This window comes from Nicotiana tabacum, chromosome 3, assembly GCF_000715075.1.
Source record: "Nicotiana tabacum cultivar K326 chromosome 3, ASM71507v2, whole genome shotgun sequence".
NCBI classification, from domain to species: Eukaryota; Viridiplantae; Streptophyta; class Magnoliopsida; order Solanales; family Solanaceae; genus Nicotiana; species Nicotiana tabacum.
Genome location: NC_134082.1, coordinates 24,473,700 through 24,478,595, shown reverse-complemented (window position 1 = coordinate 24,478,595; position 4,896 = coordinate 24,473,700). Strand labels below are relative to the sequence as shown.

Below are 4,896 nucleotides of genomic sequence, written 5' to 3'. Positions count from 1 at the left end.
TTCAGAAGCATGCCTCGGGACCTCGAGGGCGGGAGGCCGCGACCAAGTTCCAGACCTCGGGGCTCGTCGGAGCCCGACTTAGAGAAAACGAAGACCGAAGCCAAGATGGAGGGGGAAGACCCCAAGGCACATGGCTACGTCTGACAGGCCCGGCCTATCCAGAGCCTATGTTGAGTCATCACGTCAAACCATCCCATCTCCGTACTTTGTGTTTAATCTCCACATATTTTTACCATACCGTGTTCCCTCGCCTATATAAGGGGAACCCATACGACTTTGTAAAGGGCGGAGGTTGCTCTATTTCTCCACTAAAGAAATAATACATCTCTCTCTCTCTCCCCCCCTATTTTGTTCGTTCTTCTTGTTTATCACTTGGTATTGGCTCGAGGCCGTCTCCGTATTCATCGCCTCTTAACTTGGTCTTCATTATATAACTTAATATCGGCCGAAAGAGCCTTGTCTAATTATATCTTTAACTGTTATCCCATCCCCGACTATCCCCGATAGTTCGAGATTGATACTAACGTTGACCCCGAGGTCCCATCGACAATCTCTGCATCCGGGCAACAGCCCCAACCTTTGGTTTGGTTACTGCCTCTTTCTAACAACTAGCTTGAGAATAGATCACTTATTTTTAGAATTCTATTTACAAATTTAATTGTTGTTACCATTTTTACGGTAAACAGTTTGGCACCCACCATGGGGCTAAAAATAATAGTGATTATTTTCTTGCTGGTTTTCATTACACAAATACACATCAGCTTCCACACTTTTTCTTGTCCAAGATCCTTTGACTTCAAGCCAAAATGTCTGGCTCGGTAAACGGAGTTGAGAACGACAACCTCAAAAATCATGGGGAAAATGGCGTGGCTATCCCTACCGCTTGAGCACCTCCTCGGAATCCTGATATCGCTCACGGACCGATCCTAGCGGAGGCAGATTCACAGGACGCACAACAAGTCGACGAAACTTCTCACACCGACAGGAGCGTACGACACAACGACCAACAGGAAGCTTAAAAAATCCCAGCCCGAGAAAAACATGAAGTTAGTCTTCATGTTATTTGAAATGTTGCAGACACAACAACTAGCCATTGCTCAGCTGCAAAGGAATCCGAGAACCCCCAGCACAGCGATGTAGACATGTGATTTTTGACCCTCCCCAATAATTTTACCATTTAGCATGTAAATATTTAATTTAGGCCTAATATAGCTATTTCAACTCATTTTGACTCTTTTTACTTTATTTTATTACAAGAAAAATGAAAATTACAAAAATATTTTAGTTTATGTATTTTTCATAAATTTAAAATAATAATAATACTACAAAGAATATTACCTTATTTTTATCTTTATATAATTTTGAAAACACAAAAAAAAAATCATGTTTAGTTTAATTAATTAGGATTAGCTTTGGCATTTATTTCAAATCATAAAAAAAATAAAAAATATATGTTGCATCTGCATTTAGGATTTTATTTTACATTTTTAGATTAATTAAGTAAGTTGTTGTTTGACAAAAATAGAAAAAATCATAAAAAAATAGTCATGTTGCATTTTACTCTTTAATTTTTGAATTTTGGCAATTTTCTTTGGTATTTAATTAGTTGGGTTAATTATTATTTTGAGTAATTAATCTAATTTGACAAGCTGAATCTTGGGTCAATTTGACCCATTTGGTTTTTGAAGTAATTAACATGGGGTTTTAAGGGTAGTCTAGAGATTGTTTAAATTGGGTAGTCTAACCTAACTAATTAGGAAGCTTCTAGAGTGGTGGGGTTGGGAATGCATTACTGAATAGAGTAAAGAAAAGGATTTGAGTGGAGTCAAATAAAAATTTGGGGAAGGGGTATTTGTGAATAGGTAATTCATTTCTGCTACCTATTTAAAGAGAGGCAAATACACTGAAATAAAAAAAAAACAAAAAAAAATAAAAAGAATGGGCAGCCTTGGGAGCTTCTTCGTCAACAACAAAAGATACGATAGACATCCCTCCCAACTTCCCAAAAATAAAAAAGACTCATCCTCACCGTAACTAATTACGTTTTCTGATTAAACCAGCTTCTCCATAAAAGCTCATCATTAAATAAACACCATCCAACCAAAACTAATTAAACTCATAAAAATCCAGTAACACCACCTTGAACAAAGATTGGTAACTATCATTCCTCCCACTACCATGTGAACCTCCGTCAAATAAGCTTCAAGTCTGCTGCTGCGTATTTTCGAATTTGATGGTGAGATTTTCTGTTTGAGATCACTATTCACTGTTTCCCGCTCGAAGTCGTCAAGGTCTGGGTCGAGGGTGTTGTCCGAGGTTCGAGGTTCGAGGTTCGTGGAATAATTTCATGTTGATGCTGTTTTTCCGCTCCCGTTACGCTGCTGTAATTGCTTGAGGTCAATCTCTCATTTTTTATTCTTGAATTTAATTGATCAGAATCTCATTTTAAATGTGTTTACTTAGTGATAAATATCTATGTGAGCTTATATTTGGTTGTTTGATTCTTAGCATCTGATTTTCTTTAGTTTGACATGATTTTTCATTATTTTGTTGTTGTTGATAAAATGAGAAATGAAAGATATAAAGAAAAAAGAATGTCGTTTAGTGATGATGATTAATTGGAAATATACTGTGGGGAGTGGAAGGCTAAAGAAGTAGATCCCATATTATTCAATTCTGAGTATAGTATTACTAAATTTCTCCTTGCTAATTAAAGGTAAACATTAATTTGGATTTTTTTTCTCCACAATATTTTATTGATTTATTTAGTTCTAATTTATTTTATTTTATTTTTATTGTCACCTAGAAGCATGTTTAGGATGACCACATTTGGGTAGGCTAGTTGTTAAAAGATTTGGACCGGAATAAGCTTCATCGCACCTTGGGCTTTTAGTTGAATGCTTTTCCTTTAGAATTCGAGGCGTGCCATTTAGTTGAATTTCCATGGCCCTCGTAAATTTAAAAACGCATAGTTGCTTTAGGCACGTTATTTTAATAAATTACCTTCTTAAATTCGGATGCGCATTTATGTGACCCAAATCCAAATCTCAACAATGTTATATAAAATATGTTGTGGACTGCGGATGCATTTATGTGACGTGGTTCAAGACATATTTTAAATGACATTGCAATATTTTCTTAAAAAATGGTTAAAAGCGGTTTAAAGTTACAATGCACATAGGTTAAAACATGTGTTAAAATCAGATAATAGGCCTATTGTAACAGTTGAGCGACCGTGCTAGAACCACGGAACTCGGGAATGCCTAACACCGTCTCCCGGGTTAACATAATTCCTTACCCGAATTTCTATGTTCGCGGACTGTAAAATAGAGTCAATATTTACTCGATTCGGGATTTGAACCGGTGACTTGGGACACCATAAATTATCCCAAGTGGCAACTCTGAATTTTAAATAAAATAATCTCGTTTCGATTGTCACTTTAAGTTGGAAACAACTCCCTTATACACCTTTATGGGGGTGTAGGTAAAAAGGAGGTGTGACAGCTCTGGCGACTCTATTGGGGATCGAACCCAGAATCTCTGGTTCGGAGTTCAGAATTCGAGCTTAGATGAATTGTTATATTTGGCTTTATTTATTATCTGATTTTATTACATGTTTGGGCCTAATGTGCTAAATGTTACTTTTTACCGCTTTGATATTATCTGAACTGTATATATAAACTGCTACGAAACCCTCTCTTCTCTCTCCCGAGGAGTGCACGCTAGTCGTGACTTCTTTCTGTTAGTGTCATGTCCCAAATAGAACGAGGTTCGGACAAGTTGCAAAGCCGGATGATCTTTTGGTTACCGATATGCAGCCCCCCTCGGCTCGAGTTGTCCGCTCGGGTAAGCCAGGTCTAGAACAATACACCCAAGTTTTAAACCTAGAATAACTCAACCTCATGCTGGATCCCTAGTAGGAACGCTTATCTGCATCATGTGCATTTGACTTTGGAGACTCAACACAGAGGTTGGGCCTGTCTAGGACAGGTGTACCCAAAATAACAGACCATCTTGATGCATCCTATGTGCTACATGTTGCATTTCTTCGAGGGTAAAAGGGTCATTTGGCGGACTAATGATAGTTGAGAGAAAATGAAAAAAAATAAAAAAAAAGGAAAAAGAAAAAAGAGAGGGTGAAGTGTTAATAGAGTGGGGCCCAATTATGTTTTCTGTCACATTTTTTGTTAAGGGAAAAGAGCTTGAAAATTCAAAAAAAAAAAAAAAGATTTTGCACTTTTTCATCGTTTTCGAAAATCAAAATGAAAAAAAAAAGGAAAAACAAAATCCAAAAAAAAAAACTGTTGCATGTTTCATCATTTTCAAGGAAAAGACAAAAAAAAATATTTTCTCTAAATTAGTTGTTTTTGTTTTAATTCTCGCCCGTATCCAAATTGCCCGAACTACGCGAACCTGATTCTCGTCTCTCGGGGTGGGATACGTAGGCAACCCACATAGGGTCCGGTCTTCCTATTAAATATTAGTTCATGGATTTGGAGGTTCTTAGCCAAATTTTGCACTTCTAACCACCTTTTGGCCAAATAAGTCATTTTGCAAAAATAACCTCAATCATGTCTTGCATGTGTCCAGTAGGGAGTGTTATTGTCCCACATTGTGTTGGTTTAAAGTTTTCTCATACAGGTGTGGATTTATTTACCGGAGTTTGAGCATGACAAACACCCCGTGACCATCCAGTCAGGATCGCTCAATCAGGAGTTGCTTAAGGAGATTTGTTTTATTTTTATGTTTTAAGTCCGTTCTTCATTTTATGTCGTCTTTTACTTTCTAGTTTTTGTACAGTATTGTCAAGTCTTTTGTTATTGTATTTTCTACTTTATATTTGAAAAAATGTGTTGTAACTCAAATATCCAAAAAAAAGAGATGTTGCATTTTATA

The 4,896-nt window shown here is 36.8% G+C and overlaps 1 long non-coding RNA gene across 1 annotated transcript; it reads left to right on the top strand.

Moving 5' to 3' along the window:
* The first annotated feature begins 1,788 nt into the window (after positions 1-1,788).
* LOC142179402 (uncharacterized) lies at positions 1,789-4,896 on the top strand. Its single transcript, XR_012707416.1, has 2 exons — positions 1,789-2,396; positions 4,642-4,896. It is a non-coding gene; the product is annotated as an uncharacterized LOC142179402 (long non-coding RNA).